Source organism: Rhinatrema bivittatum, chromosome 4 (assembly GCF_901001135.1).
Source record: "Rhinatrema bivittatum chromosome 4, aRhiBiv1.1, whole genome shotgun sequence".
In the NCBI taxonomy this organism is placed as follows: Eukaryota; Metazoa; Chordata; class Amphibia; order Gymnophiona; family Rhinatrematidae; genus Rhinatrema; species Rhinatrema bivittatum.
The window spans coordinates 276,952,834-276,969,184 of NC_042618.1; the positions used below are offsets into that span (position 1 = coordinate 276,952,834).

Sequence of the window (16,351 nt, forward strand, 5' to 3'; positions counted from 1 at the left end):
CATGGAGGTAACAATCAGTAAACCGGTGAGCAGACAGATTATCCTGCTAAAGATAGGTGGATAAGTTGTCCTGGATATTCAGTGGCACAAAAGTCCAGTCCAGCCCGGCAGCTGAACAGATACACTGACAGCTTGGGCTTCCAATGCAACTATTAGAGCAACACTGGAAGCACCCAAGATTGCAGTATATTGCAATCCTGTGTCTCAAAACAGGGGCATGATTCAGATACTGGTGGATGGGAGGGTTTCAGGGAGAGGGTGGAGGTGTGAAAGGGGTGTGTGAAGTGGGGAGGAGGCAATTTTTTTTTTAGTATTTACCAGAGAGGGAAGGGGAAGGGTTGTAGAGCCAGTGTTGATAATTGCATTATTATTTAAATTGGAGAGGTTTTGGGGTCCTGGCCAGCAAGGGATTTTGTCATTTGCGGTGGGGACTTGGGCTGGGAGGCCAGGAATTAAGTTGTTTTTGTTTGTGCAAAGGAATGTCACTTAGCCGGCTATCTTTTGAAGATAGCCAGTTAAATAGCTGGTTATCTGGCCACACAACACTGGAGAACTTTAGACCTGCATTAACCAGGAATGCCCCAGAATGCCTCTTTTTTTATCTGGCTAGATTTAAGCCAAATAATAGCTTATCTGGCTAAAGCAAGTGGGATAAGTGACTCAATTTTGCAAAACTTGCAATTTAGACGGATAACTTGTGAGTTATTTGTCTAATTGGCTTGGAGTATGGACTAACCAAATAATAAGGTGGAGAAGATGAGTGGTATACATGCTGGTGACAAACCATGTGTCTATAGTGCTAAAGATTCTGGGATCCTTGAAGAGATGATCAAGTCAAAAGTTCAATGAAGATGTTGTCAAACATTTCCAACTTTTATTAAAAAATGTAGTAGATTTCGGTCCCCCGACAGGGACCATGTTTCACCACTTGGGCTATGTCAAGAAGAACAGAAGCCCAAAATTAAAATGCCTGATAAAAATGAGGGTGTCAACAAACAAGGATCCATAATAAAACAACAACAAAAATAATAGAAATGGCTACATAAAGCAAATTGTATATACAAAGTGTGAAACAATAAAGCAACAGGAGTATGAAATTATAATATAACATCACATAACATAAAAATCAGAGAGAAATGTAACAAGGAAAATGTAACAAAATACTACACAGGAACAATAATATAACAAAAACTAAATTATCAAAGAAAGACAGGGGAAAAATGTAACAAGCAAAATATAAAGAAGTATCAAAATGTGACCCGAGAAGGGATGGGGGTGGGGGAGGAAGGAAGGAGGAGGAGGAGGAGGCAATGGATGGGGAGCGAGGACAGAAAGAAAAAAAAAACCAAAACGTAGCGTGGTATTGACTAGTGTGTACAATGTAGGAAATACCTAGTTTCACAGCATCAGGAAGGGTTTTCAATCAAGATGGCTCCAAACACTATCAAAGGAAGGGGTATAGGTGAATAAGCGGGAAGAGAATATCAGGAGGCTGATGTGCACGGAGCAGGAGAGAGACCTTGGGGTGATGGTGTCTAATGGTCTGAAGTCGGCAAAACAATGTGACAAGGCGATAGCTAAAGCCAGAAGAATGCTGGGCTGCATAGAGAGAGGAATATCGAGTAAGAAAAGGGAAGTGATTATCCCCTTGTACAGGTCCTTGGTGAGACCTCACCTGGAGTATTGTGTTCAGTTCTGGAGACCGTATTTCCGAAGAGACAGAGACAAGATGGAGGCGGTCCAGAGAAGGGCGACCAAAAAGGTGGAAGGTCTTCATCAAATGACTTATGAGGAGAGATTGAAGAATCTAAATATGTACACCCTGGAGGAAAGGAGGAGCAGAGGTGATATGATACAGACTTTCAGATACTTGAAAGGTTTTAATGATCCAAAGACAACGTCAAACCTTTTCCGTAGGAAAAAAATCAGCAGAACCAGGGGTCACGATTTGAAGCTCCAGGGAGGAAGATTCAGAACCAATGTCAGGAAGTATTTCTTCACGGAGAGGGTGGTGGATGCCTGGAATGCCCTTCCGGAGGAAGTGGTGAAGACCAGAACTGTGAAGGACTTCAAAGGGGCGTGGGATAAACACTGTGGATCCATAAAATCAAGAGGCCGTCAATAAAGAGTGGGTGGCTCGCCAGAACGACGGCTACTGCCTGGAGATAATACCCTTATTCAATAAACATACACATGGTTACTGTGACTCCAACATCGCTCTAAGCTACAACAGCAAGAGGAAATGTGGAAAAAAGGATTCGCACTCACAAAGCGGGGAATAGCTGGCTTGTTACGGCGGTTTACTACCCCAAACCAAATAAGCCTGATACTTCACGTTCAACCCATATCCAGCATAGCTCTCTGCTTCAACGGCAGGGGAGAAGAAAAACTGATACTTCACGCATATCCAGCATAGCTCCCTGCTTCAACGGCAGGGGAGAAGAAAAACTGATACTTCACGCATATCCAGCATAGCTCACTGCTTCAACGGCAGGGGAGAAGAAAAAAGGATTCGCACTCACAAAGCGGGAAGTAGCTGGCTTGTTACGGCGGTTACTACCCCAAACCAAATAAGCCTGATACTTCACTTTCAATGCATTTCCAGCATAGCTCTCTGCTTTAATGGCAGGGGAGAAGAAAAACTGATACTTCACGCATATCCAGCATAGCTCTCTGCTTCAACGGCAGGGGAGAAGAAAAACTGATACTTCACGCATATCCAGCATAGCTCTCTGCTTCAACGGCAGGGGAGAAGAAAAACTGATACTACACGCATATCCAGCATAGCTCCCTGCTTCAACGGCAGGGGAGAAGAAAAACAACCAATAAGGGCTGAATAACATAGTCTGGGTAAAACAAATAAGCATGGGTGTAGCTTGCTTATTGCGGCGGTTACTTCCCCTACTACCCCTAACTAATCAAGCTTGATATTTCACTTGGATGCAGCTCCATCACTGCTCTCTACATTAATGGTGGGGGTGGAAGGGAAATAGAACCAAAGAGCTAAGAGAAACAGATAAGTATGAGAAAAATGTGTGAAGCTTGCTGGGCAGACTGGATGGGCCGTTTGGTCTTCTTCTGCCGTCATTTCTATGTTTCTATGTAACCAAAGGCACAAAGCCATGTGTATGATAAGGAGTACATATCACGCGAAGGAAATGCGAGTACAGCTATTACAAGGTCCAAAACAGCCCTTGAAATAGTGTCTCTGATAGCTAATTAAGAAGATAAAACAAAACAAAACAAAAGTCAAGCAGAAAACAAAGGGAACAGAAAGTAGAAATAAAAAAATCTAAAGGAGAGGATACATACCAGAGGATGAGTAGTGTGATTTTTTGTACTTTCATGTATTTTTTATTTTTAGCGATGAGTGTCAGGGAAAAGAAATCTGTAAATAAACATGAAACATGGAACAACCAGTGCTGCAGTGTCAAAAGGTTCAACCGGGTCATACTACAAAAAAGCAGAAACAGAAACCAAAAGCGAAATGAAGGCGCATAAAAAGCTCAAAAACATCAGGTGCTGAAGGGAACAAAGAAGACATGTCCTACCTTCAAAACAAATCTGGACTGTTTAAGCAAGAGGCAACGGTGGTGGCAATGCTATGTTAGATAAAGCCTTGATGGGGGTAGGGCTAGCCTCGAAAGCGCATGAAAACAGGACAGAAAAGAAACAGTAGGGACAAACATAATGAAGTGATATAGGGTAACTATAAAAGGTCAAGACTACACAACTCAGTAGCAAGCAAAACCAGAACCAAGCAGGAATGGAGGACAAGGACCAAGCTAAAAATGAAAATAATGAAAATTGGCCAAGTCTGTTCAGTGATATGACAGTTCTGGCATGTGCTTTCACAAACCCACTTTTCCAGGATCCCCCCTGCTTTGCATTCACCAGTGGCCATAACCTGAGGGATGTGTAAGTATCATCTGATCTATATACTATACAGAGGGATGTCCCTGCTTCTCTCGGTCACGCCCCTTGCAGCACTTGTGCCACCTGCCCCTTTACAGAACAACTACGTAGTTTACCAAACCCAGTACCAGACAGACCTTCTCATTACATCATGCCTCAACCTGCAGTACTGCCGGTGTGGTATATGTTGTCTCTTATCCTTGTCCACTCTTTTATGTGGGCAAAACCATCCAGGCTTTAAAAATCCAGATTTTTTAACACATGAGCTAAATAAGTAATTATCCCAGGACAAACAGGATGCTAGTCTTCACATATGGGTGACGTCACTGACGGAGCCCTATTGCGGGAAAACTTTCTGTCAAAGTTTCTAGAAACTTTTGACTGGTACTGTGAGGCCACTGAGCATGCCCAGCATGCTATGATATTCTCTGCCACAGGGGTCTCACTCTAGTCTTCGTTTTTCCGCGCTGCTGTAAGCATCGCGGAGACAGGAGCCCGTTGAGTTTCTTTACTCACGTCTGACTGAAAAAGTCATTTTTTTCCAAAGATTTCTTCCATAGGGATCTCACTCTCCCTTTTCTCACTGGACGGTGAGAAATTGATAGTGTTTTTACGTGAGTAAAAACGATAATTTTCTCTCAAAACATTTTTCATCGACAGCTGTCGATACTGACATGGCTTCGGGGTTTAAAAAATGCCCGATTTGTAATCGGACCATTTCAGTCACAGACCCACACATAGAGTGTGTTGTCTGTTTGGGCAAAAAACATGACATTTCGTCCTGCCAACAATGTCAAGAAATGACTCCGAAGGGAAGGAAACTTAGGCAAGAAAAAAATGGAGCATCTTTTTCACCTACAACTCCTTCCTTCACATTCAACGTCCACAAAATCATCCCCAGCAGGAGTTACAAAAAAAGTCCTGCTGAAGAAACATCGACTGGAGGGTTCTGGGGATCAAGCATCGCCAACACTGTCGACGGCATCGTTAAGGTCAGTAACCGAAATAAAGGCCTAAGCATAAGCATCAGCATCGTCATGCCCTGACACCACCGTTACCTCCCTCCCCGGGGAAACCAAGCGTGAAGCAGCAAAGGCACAAAGATACACCGCTACCGCCCGGGCCTATTTTGGTGCAACCTCTACAACCATCACAGGAGATATCGTCTCCTCCTCCACCGGCACCAACCGCTCCACCCATTCCACAGGACTTGTCGATGCTTATCAAGGAAGCAGTAATGCAAGCCCTAAAAGATCAACTTCCGGCGACCATGCCGATGCTGGCGATATCGCCAATGCCGGTGATGTCACCGATGCCGGTAACCTTGCCGATGACGATGGCAGCATCAATACCGGTGACATCACCGATGCCGGGATCATTCCCGATGCCGGGGGAAACCCCGACGCCAGTGATATCGATTCCACTGCTGACCTCGATGTCGATTCCAACGTCGATGCCTTCTGTCTTATCAGACACTATGCCGATGTCGAGGGCTTCATCGGTTCCGGCACAGATGCCCATTTTCACCCTCGCACCGACACAGGGAAAAAAGGGAAAAACATCGGTGACTACAAGAAAACCATCGAAGACACCAATATCTTCGATGCCGAAGCCTTCACCAACAGTGCCACTCCTTCCTGGGGCCCCAGGATCTACAGAGTCAGCACTACATAATATACTTATGAAAAGATATCAGGATTTATTGGATTCTTTACCATCTAATCCAAGAGAGGATAATCCAGAGGACTCCTCTCCTGACGATCCCTTACCAGGACCTTCTGGCCTTCCTCCCCCACCTAGGACTTCAGCACCTCCACAACAAACTCAAGAGTATGACACTTGGGGTGACACTGCTTCAGACACATCATCAGAAGGTTTTATGTCTGAGCCATCACCACCACATCCCAGAAAGCAATCTCCTCCAGAAGATTTCACTTTCACCACTTTTGTACAGGAGATGGCGGACTCCATCCCCTATAAATTAGAAACAGAGCAGGATACCAGGCAACAAACCTTGGAGGTACTCCAGTTTTTTATTGACCCTCCAAAACGGGTAGAAGCCATCCCAATACATGATGTTCTCTTACAACTACAACATGGTCTGTGGGAATATCCCTGCTCTGTCCCAGCAGTAAACAAGAGAATGGACAATACCTACCTAGTACAATCCACTCCTGGATACCAGAAGTCACAACTTCCTCACCACTCAGTAGTGGTGGAATCAGCACAAAAGAGATCAAAAAGGACAAGAATACATTCATCAAACCCCCCCCCCCCCCCCCAAGGTAAAGACCATAGATTTCTGGATTCCCTGGGTCGTAAAGTGTTCCAAGGAGTCATGTTGAACTCTAGGATCTCCTCCCATCACCTCTACATGACCCAATACCAGAAGAATTTGTGGAAACAAATCCAAGAATTTGTCCCATCTCTCCCAACTCAATATCAGGAGGCAGCCCAGGCCATCATCCATAAGGGCCTAGAGGCCAGAAAACATGAAGTTCGTGCAGCCTATGACGGATTCGAAACAGCCTCAAGGGTAGCTGCATCAGCAATCAGCGCCAGGAGATGGGCATGGCTAAAGGCCTCAGACCTTAGGCCAGAGGTTCAGGAGAAACTGGTGGATCTCCCTTGCCTGGGAGACAACCTTTTCGGATCCAAGGTCCAAGATGCTGTGTCTCAGCTAAAGGAGCACACGGAAACACTGAGGCAGCTTTCTTCCCTCCCACAATATCCCCCTACACACACTGGACTTAGGCCTCAACGAAAGGACACTAGAAGACCTTTTTACCAGCAGCGGAGGTATTACCCTCCTGCATCTCGACCCAGGCCTTCTAGGACACAACAGAGACCACAACTAAGACAGCAAAGGACAGCTAGGCCCCAACCTCCTCCACAGACAGGACCTGCTGCTGGTTTTTGAAATCACATCCAGAGAACTCAGCCTTTTCTCAAATCCTCAGCCAAAACTTCCAGTGGGAGGCCAGATATCCAAATTTTACAACAATTGGATACCAATAACATCAGACCAATGGGTCCTATCAATAATATCTCGAGGATACCAACTCAATTTCCTCTCACTTCCCACAGATTTTCCTCTGATTTATTCTCATTTAATGAAAATCACATGCTTCAATTACAAGTAGAATTATCCACCCTTCTGAAAGCCAGGGCGGTAGAGCCAGTACCCTGGTCTCAGAGAGGCAGAGGATTCTATTCCTGTTATTTCCTCATTCCAAAGAAAACCGGAGGCCTTCGTCCCATCCTAGACCTCAAAAATCTCAACAAATTTCTGAAGAAGGAAAAGATCAGGATGGTTTCTCTAGGCACCATGCTTCCACTTCTTCAAAAAGGAGATTGGCTTTGTTCTCTGGATCTTCAAGACGCTTACGCTCACATTCCAATATTCCCTCCTCATCGCAAGTATCTGCGTTTCATGGTAGGACATCAGCATTTCCAGTACAAAGTACTACCATTCGGCCTTGCCTCTGCTCCCAGAGTGTTCACCAAATGTCTGGCAGTAATATCAGCACACTTGCACAAACAAGGTGTCCATGTGTTTCCATATCTAGACGACTGGCTCATCAGAAGTCAGTCTCTACAAGGAGCTGTCGCTTCTCTCAACCAAACAATTACTGTCCTCCATTCCATGGGTTTTCTCATCAGTTACCAAAAATCGCATCTTACTCCATCTCACCTGCTTCAATTCGTAGGAGCAGAATTGAACACTATCCTCTCAAGGGCTTTTCTACCCGAGGATCAAGTAGACACACTTTCCCTTTTGGCAAACTCACTTTACTCAAAGAAACAAGCAACAGCTCATCAGTTTCTAACATTACTAGGCCACATGGCCTCCACAGTTCATGTCACTCCTATGGCACGTCTTGCCATGAGAGTAACTCAATGAACCTTACGATCACAATGGATCCAAGCCATTCAACCACTGCATTCTCCAAGTCAAGTAACCCACCAGTTACATTCCTCTCTACTATGGTGGGCAAACAAGGACAACTTGCGCTAGGGCCTACCCTTCCAGCAATCAGTCCCACAGATAACTCTAACTACAGATGCATCCACCTTGGGTTGGGGAGCTCACATAGACACTCTCCAAACCCAGGGTATTTGGACAACACTCGAAGCAACATTTCAAATCAATTTCCTGGAGTTTCGAGCTATACGTTATGCGCTGCATGCGTTCAAGGACTGCCTTTCACACAAAACTGTTCTCATCCAAACAGACAATACAGTTGCCATGTGGTACATCAACAAACAGGGAGGTACGGGCTCGTATCTCCTTTGTCAAGAAGCTGCACAGATTTGGGGCTGGGCCCTGAACCACTCAATGTTTCTCCAGGCCACTTATCTGGCAGGCATTCACAATGTAGTGGCAGATCGACTCAGTCATCAATTCCAACCACACGAGTGGTCCCTGGATCCCTCAGTAGCGACTAGGATATTTCAACGTTGGCGACAACCAACTATAGACCTCTTTGCATCACATCTGAATCACAAAGTGGACAAATTCTGTTCTCTACACAAACAAATGAACCAACCAGCCAAGGATGCCTTTGCTCGCCCTTGGAACTCAGGCCTACTATACGCGTATCCTCCAATACCGCTCATAACCAAAACTCTGGTGAAGCTACAACAGGACAAGAGGTCCCTGATACTCATAGCCCCGCATTGGCCTTGACAAGTATGGTTCCCCACACTTATAGACCTCTCAGTCAGGGATCCAATTCGCCTGGGAGTGGCTCCCACTCTCATAACTCAGGATCAGGTTCGTTTGCGTCATCTCAACCTCCAATCCCTATCCCTGACAGCATGGATGTTGAAAGCCTGATCTTACAACCACTCCATCTTTCAACTAATGTATCTCAAGTGCTTATAGCCTCACGTAAACCTTCCACACGAAAAATCTATTCCTCGAAATGGAAGTGATTTACTTTGTGGTGCAGACAAAAGAATATTGATCCTTTCGCTTGCCCCACTACTTCTCTCCTAGACTACTTATACCATCTTTCAGAATCAGGCCTCCAGACTTCATCTGTAAGAGTCCATTTAAGTGCAATCTCAGCTTACCACAATAAGATAGGAGATGCACCAATACCATACAATCTCTTGTCAGTAGGTTTATGAGAGGTTTAACTCAACTTAGACCACCGATTCGGCCACCAGTCACAGAATGGGACCTGAATCTGGTTTTAACAAGTCTCATGCGTTCTCCTTTTGAACCCATAGATTCCTGTGACCTTAAATTTCTCACAAGGAAGACTATCTTCCTCATAGCCATTACATCAGCTAGAAGGGTTAGTGAGTTACAAGCACTTGTCATGTACTCACCCTAAACAAAGTTCCTACATGACAGAGTGGTTCTCTGTACACATCCAAAATTCCTCCCCAAGGTCGTTACGGAATTCCACTTGAACCAATCCATAGTTTTACCCACATTTTTTCCAAGGCGTCATCCTCACCAAGGAGAAAGAGCCTTACATACCTTGGACTGCAAACGTGCACTATCTTTTTACTTAAACCGCACTGCAGTCCACAGGACATTCAATTAACTCTTTGTATCTTATGATCCAAACAAACCGGGTAAAGCAGTGGGTAAACATACTATATCTAATTGACTAGCAGATTGCATACAGTTTTGCTCTGGAAAAGCAGGCCTTCCTCTCCAAGGGCGAGTAAAGGCACATTCAGTAAGAGCAATGTCAACCTCAGTAGCACACTATCATTCAGTGCCAATCCTTGACATATGTAAAGCGGCAACATGGAGTTCTCTTCACACCTTTGCAGCTCATTACTGTCTGAACAAAGAAGGATGACAAGATTCAGCCTACGGACAATCTGTCTTAAAGAACTTGTTTCCATTCTAAACCCAACTCCTTCTACATCCAACCTGCTGTGATCTTCGGCTTACTCATTTGCCTCACCACAAAATGACTCAGCCTCTAGCTTGCTAATCACCCATATGTGAGGACTAGCATCCTGCTTGTCCTGGGATAAAGCAAAATTGCTTACCTTGTAATAGGTGTTATGCCAGGACAGCAGGATGTAGTCCTCACAGAACCCACCTGCCACCCCACGGAGTTGGGTATGTTCCATTTATTATTATTTTATTTTTGCTAAAGCTTATTGCTATACACGAGACTAGAGTGAGACCCCTGTGGCAGAGAATATCATAGCATGCTGGGCATGCTCAGTGGCCTCACAGTGCCAGTCAAAAGTTTCTAGAAACTTTGACAGAAAGTTTTCCCGCAATAGGGCTCCCTCAGTGACATCACCCATATGTGAGGACTACATCCTGCTGTCCTAGGATAACACCTATTACAAGGTAAGCAATTTTGCTTTCCCGAGAAGAAGCCCTCTTAGTTTTGCAGTGATGTGATCTCCATCATCAGATCGAAGACCTGCATTTTTCTATGATTGAGGTCCTTACCCCATGGTTTTGTGGGGGCAATTTTGTTAAATGGTTGATTTAAAAGGAACAGTGGTGGATCTTCACTTTAAACATGGTATAACCGTGATATTCAATGGTCTGTCTTTTTCTACCCTCTATTGGTCCTTTCTTCTACTTTAAAGATTTATCTTACTTTTCCATTTATTATTCCTTTGCTGTTTTCTTTATTCATTTTTTTATCCTATTTTATCCCTATTTGTATTCCTCCTTTCGTTTCCTTCTGATTTTTTATTTTTATCCCTATCCTTATTTTCATTTTTAGCTTGTTCCTCCATTCCTGCTGGGTTCTGGTTTTGCTTTCTCCTGGGTTGTGTTGTCTTGACCTTTTATTAGGGATGTGCAGCAGGGACGGATTCGTCCCATTCGGTATTCGTCCGGACCCAAATCCGTTGCATCCGTTCTCAGGGGACCCCGATCCGTTCATTAGTTACATATGCATTCGTTTCCCAAAAAAAACCCCATCCCAACCCTTTAAATTTAATTAATTACAAAACCCCACCCTCCTGACCCCCCCAAGACTTGCCAAAAGTCCCTGGTGGTCCTATTAAATTTACTTGGACTTTATGAATATCCCCCAATTTTTTATCAAATGTGTCTACATTTTTCTCCAATTTTTCAATTTTTTCTTGCGTATTTATATCTTTTTTCAAAGCGTCCTGGACTGTTAACATAAGATTATTAATAGATTTTTGCATATTGATCATCATATTGCCTAGCTCTTCAATAGTAAACTTTTGAGGAACAATAACTGAGATGTCTTTAATACCCAATGCTTTTTCCATCTCTCTATTCTGTTCAAAGGTCCCTAAATTCCCTCCTACTAGTTCGGAAGAATTAACTCTTAGATTGTCTTGACTCTGTAATTCTATTTCAGAAATCTTAGACACATTCACAATGTCTCCAGAAATATTAACAGAGTCTATTGATAGGGATTGAATTTCATCCGCTTTCGTAGAGGGTGGGTCTGGTTTCCCTGGGGCCCCAGGAGTTAAAGATGTCTCTATGGCCAAATGGTTCAGATCCTGCTCCTGGCCTGATCCATTAGCGGCCCTCTCTGGGGTAAGTGTAGTAACAGTCTGGAAACAATCCACAATTTTGGGCTGTGTCAGTTTATTTGGGGTAGATGAAGATAGATTTTCTCTTAACTTCGCTTTCCTCTTGGTGTGAGGCATAGCGAGTTGATTACCCAAACAGGATTGTAACAGACATGACAACAACAAAAAAAGTACTTAGCTGAGATGCTCTCTAGGGCTGCTCTGTTCGTTAGTCTCCATTCAAATCCATTCAAAGCCGGGCTAAGCCGGGACAAGCCGCGCGCGGCTTAGCCGTCGCGCCAGCGTACGCCAGCGTACGCCAGCGTAGGCTCAATTTTAAAGCCTATCCGGCTCCTCCTCCTGACGTCACCGTCAAAGGCCCGGATCCAGGAAGTCAGCGCAGTCCGCGGGTTTTTCAAAGTCGAGACTTCGGAGATAGAAAGAATGTATATGGGCCGCACTCCGGCAGACCCTCAGGAAACAGGCAATAGGCAGTTGAGGAGTATGAAGGGAAAATTTAAATGTTGGAAAATCAAAATAGAAGATTGAATCTCAGGTTTTTGAATTTTCCAAAAATCCATCTAGTAACGTCAATAGATTTAGTTAATAGTTACTTGAAAAATATTCTAAAATATTCAGAAAACTCTTTACCTGTTATTCTAAAAAGTTATTATTTACAACAGCCACAAGAGGGAAAAAAGGAGGAAGATAAACTGGAGGTAAACTTGACGGAGTTTCTTGAAAGATCATTTGAGTCAAAAATTGACACTAGGGCAACTTTGCTAGTTCAATTTTCTTCCCCCATAGAGAGAGATACAGTGTTAAGATTACACTTTAAATATCAAAAGTGTGACTTTTATGGATATCCCATAAGAATATTCCCAAATATTCCCAAATGTTGTCCGCACAACTCAGATGCGAAGGAAAAAATTTATAGAAATGCGGAATGAGGTTCTGCAGAAAGGAGCGCAATTTAGTTTAAAGTATCCTTGCAAATGCTTTATTAAACATAGAGAAGTTAGATATGTCTTTAATTACCCAGATCAGCTTAGGTTGTATTTAGATACACATTCCTGATCTCTAATTTATCTGTTAAAGGGGAGAACTGTATAGATAGTGTGGGAAGACAACACTGATTTTCCTTTTTGTATATTCCTGTGATAGGCTCCGAATCTGTATTGGCTGTAAATGTTCTCTAGTTTTTCTTTTAATTCCCTATATAAGGATGGATGTTACCATCCTATTTATACTTCTTGTTTGTAAACAATGAAATGCAATTAAAAAAAAAAAAAAAAAGTCCCTGGTGGTCCAGCAGGGGTCCTGGAGCAATCTCCTGCACTCAGGCTGTCGGCTGCCGGTATTCAAAATGGTGCCGATAGCCTTTGCTATCATTAGTGATACATTGTATTCGTGGGTGTTCGCCATATGCTTCGTAACCCCCACGAATACGAATATGGCATATACGTTGCGGATTGCCAATACATTGCAAACGAATGCACACCCCTACCTTTTATAGTTACCCTGTATCACTTCATTATGTTTGTCCCTACTGTTTCCTTTCTGACCTGTTTTCGCACACTTTAGAGGCTAGCCACACCACCATTAAGGCTTTATCTAGCAAAGCATTGCCACCATGGTCGCCTCTTGCTTACCTGGTCCAGATTTGTTTTGACAGTAGGTCGTCTTCTTTGTTCCCTTCAGCACCTGATGTTTTTGTGCTTTTCATGCGCCATTTCGCTTTTGGTTTCTGTTTTTATTGTAGTCTGCCCCAGTTGAAACTTTTTGATGCCATGGCGCTGGCTGTTCCATGTTTCATGTTTATATACAAATTTCTTTGCCCTGCTACTCATCGCTAAAAATAAAAAATGGATGAAAGTACAAAAAAAATCACACTACTCATCCTCTGATAGGTTTCCCCTCCGTTAGATTTACTTATTTCTACTGTCCGTTGACACCTTCCCACAATCCTCAGCTTGTGATGCTTTCATCTCCTCCCTTGAAGCAATGGGCCTCAATCAAATCGTACATTCCCCCACCCACAAAGCAGGCCACACCTTAGATCTTATATTCACCAACTCCCCAATCAAAATCATCAATTCACCATCATTTATTTATTTATTTATTTCGGATTTTTATATACCGACATTCTCAATACAAGTATCGAATCAGGTCGGTTTACATAGAACAGAACTGTCGCAATAAAGGCGTTACATTGAACAGCGTTTCTTAACATATGAATAACATATAACAAATAACACATAGATATAGATAATAAAATTAAATATTACATAGATAATAATAATAATAACTCGTCAACATGACGTGGATAAAAGTACGGGATGTTTAAAGCGAGAATAAATATCTAGAATAATTAAAGGGGTAGACTACATTGTGATATGTGGTTGATGTGCAAAAAATCCAAGGTATGCATGAGTTAAAGAAGACTGATGTATTACAGTTCCATGGTCTGATCACTCCATTATCCAAACCACCCTCGCACTCCCGCAAACATCCCCTACACTCCCATCCCAACCTCTATCCTTTAAATACCGCAAAACCTGCACCTTAGACTCCCTCACACAAGCATGCTCAGTCATCTCTAGCCAACTCGACCTCTCGTCACCTGACAACGCCTTCTCTTCCTGGCTTGACCTCACCCTCAACACTGCTAACAAGCTCTGCCCCATTACAACAAAAACCATCAAACCGGCCCGTCCAAATAGAAAACCCTGGTTCACACCTGCTCTCAGAATCCTCAAAACACACCTTAGAGCCGCAGAAAGGTACTGGCGCAAACACCCCTCCCCAGCAACCAAAACTGCCTACTATCAATGCATGCATGAATACAGAAATACCATCCTCCTTACTAAACGAGAATACTATGCTAGAAAGATACATGGTCTCCAATACAATCCCAAGGCCCTTTATTCTATGATTGCTGACCTTACCAGCTCCTCCCCTGCGCAAGCCCTGACAGCCTCCTCCAAGAATCACTGCAACGAATTAGCACACTTCTTTAAAGATAAAGTTTCTACCCTCATTGCACAATTCTCTCCTAACACCAATAAAGTGATTCTTCCCTCCTTCAACTTCTCAGCTACCCTGTCTACCTTTGACTCATCCTCCTCCTTGGAAATAGAGAACATCCTAAAAAAGATTAAACCATCCTCACATCCCTCCGAAACCATCCCTTTCAAACTTCTACTATCCATTCCCAAAGAAATTGCCAAACCCCTGTCAAACATCTGCAACTGCTCCTTGGAACAAGGCACAGTCCCTAACTTTCTCAAACAAACAGTAGTTAAACGGATCCTCAAAAAACCGAATCTCGATCCTGCCACGCTTTTCAATTTCAGACCTGTTTCCAACCTCCCCCTCCTAGCTAAAATCCTTGAAAAACTAGTCAACTCTCGCCTTTCTCTCTACCTCGAACAACACAACATTCTTCCCTCAACGCAACACGGGTTCCGGAAGGATCTTAGTACCGAAACCTTACTACTTTCTCTAACTGACACCCTAATCAAAGGAATCAATTCGGGTTCTTCTTATCTGATTGCCATGTTGGACATCTCTGCGGCATTCGACACTGTCAATCACACTACCCTTATCAACATCCTCAAAAGTATTGGGATCTCGGGAACTGCCCTCTCCTGGATGCAATCTTACCTACAAAATCGCTATTTCACTGAATCTGAGCCCATTAGTCTTGATCAGGGCATCCCCCAGGGATCCTCACTCTCTTCTACCCTCTTTAACATTTACATGCTTCCCCCTTACCAACCTCCTCACCAACCTTGGTATCAAACACTTCATCTACGCAGATGACGTGCAAATCCTCTTCCCCTTCTCTGACTCCCTCCAAACCGCTCTCCAAAACTGGGAATCCTGCCTCTCCTCCATCAACCACCTCCTCACAGACATGCACCTCGCCCTCAACCCTCAAAAAACTGAACTCCTCATTATCTTCAACAAACATCCATCTCCCCCTATCCCCCTCTCTCACTCCTCCACTTCCTTCCCCTCTCACACACGTAACCTGGGAGTTCTTATTGACAACCAACTCACTTTCAAACCCTTTATTAAATCTATCCTAAAGGACTGCTATTTCAAGTTACAAACGATTAAAAAACTCAGACCTTTACTACATTTTTCTGACTTTCGCACAGTACTCCAGTCTATTATTTTTTCCAAAATAGACTACTGTAACGCTCTCCTCCTTGGCCTCCCCTCCACGTATACTAAACCGTTACAACTCCTACAAAACACCGCTGCACGCATCCTTTCTAACTCCAAAAAAAGAGACCACATTACACCAACGCTTATCGAACTTCATTGGCTACCAATACAATCACGAATACTGTTCAAAGCTCTTTCCCTCATCCATAAAAGCCTTATAAATGAAAACCTCCACTGGATCAACCCTCCTCTCCTTCCTCGTACTTCCACAAGATCCACTCGCCCTGCCCTCCAAGGAACACTCCGCATGCCCTCAATCAAATCCACCAAACTTACCTCCACTATGAACAGAGCCTTTTCTCTTGCTGGCCCTACCCTATGGAACTCTCTACCTCCAGATTTACGCACAGAGACCTCCACTCCTAAATTCAAGAAAAAACTAAAAACATGGTTGTTCCTTCAGGCCTACCCTTCACTTTCCTCCCTCTCCAGGAAGAATTCCTAAATTCTGTGTAATCGAACCTATGAATTCCTATGTCAGTCCCTCCACTCTTTACCCCCTTTTCCTCAATTTGGTACCTCCCCTATTTACCTTTTAGTATTATTAACCACTCCCTTCTTCTGACATCTTATTATTGTCCATTCTGTACCCCCTTTTTTCCTCAATTTCAGGTACCGCCCCTGTTTACCCTAGTATATTTAACCACTCCCTTCTCCTCACATCTTATTACTGTCCACTCCTCTTTTCCTAACCTTACCGCATCTT

At 43.6% G+C, this 16,351-nt stretch overlaps 1 protein-coding gene across 1 annotated transcript in view; it reads left to right on the forward strand.

The window, feature by feature from the left end:
• Window positions 1-16,351, forward strand: part of SCUBE1 (signal peptide, CUB domain and EGF like domain containing 1) — a 1,434,630-nt gene that overhangs the window by 1,381,964 nt on the left and 36,315 nt on the right. The gene's annotated exons all lie outside the window — the stretch shown is intronic.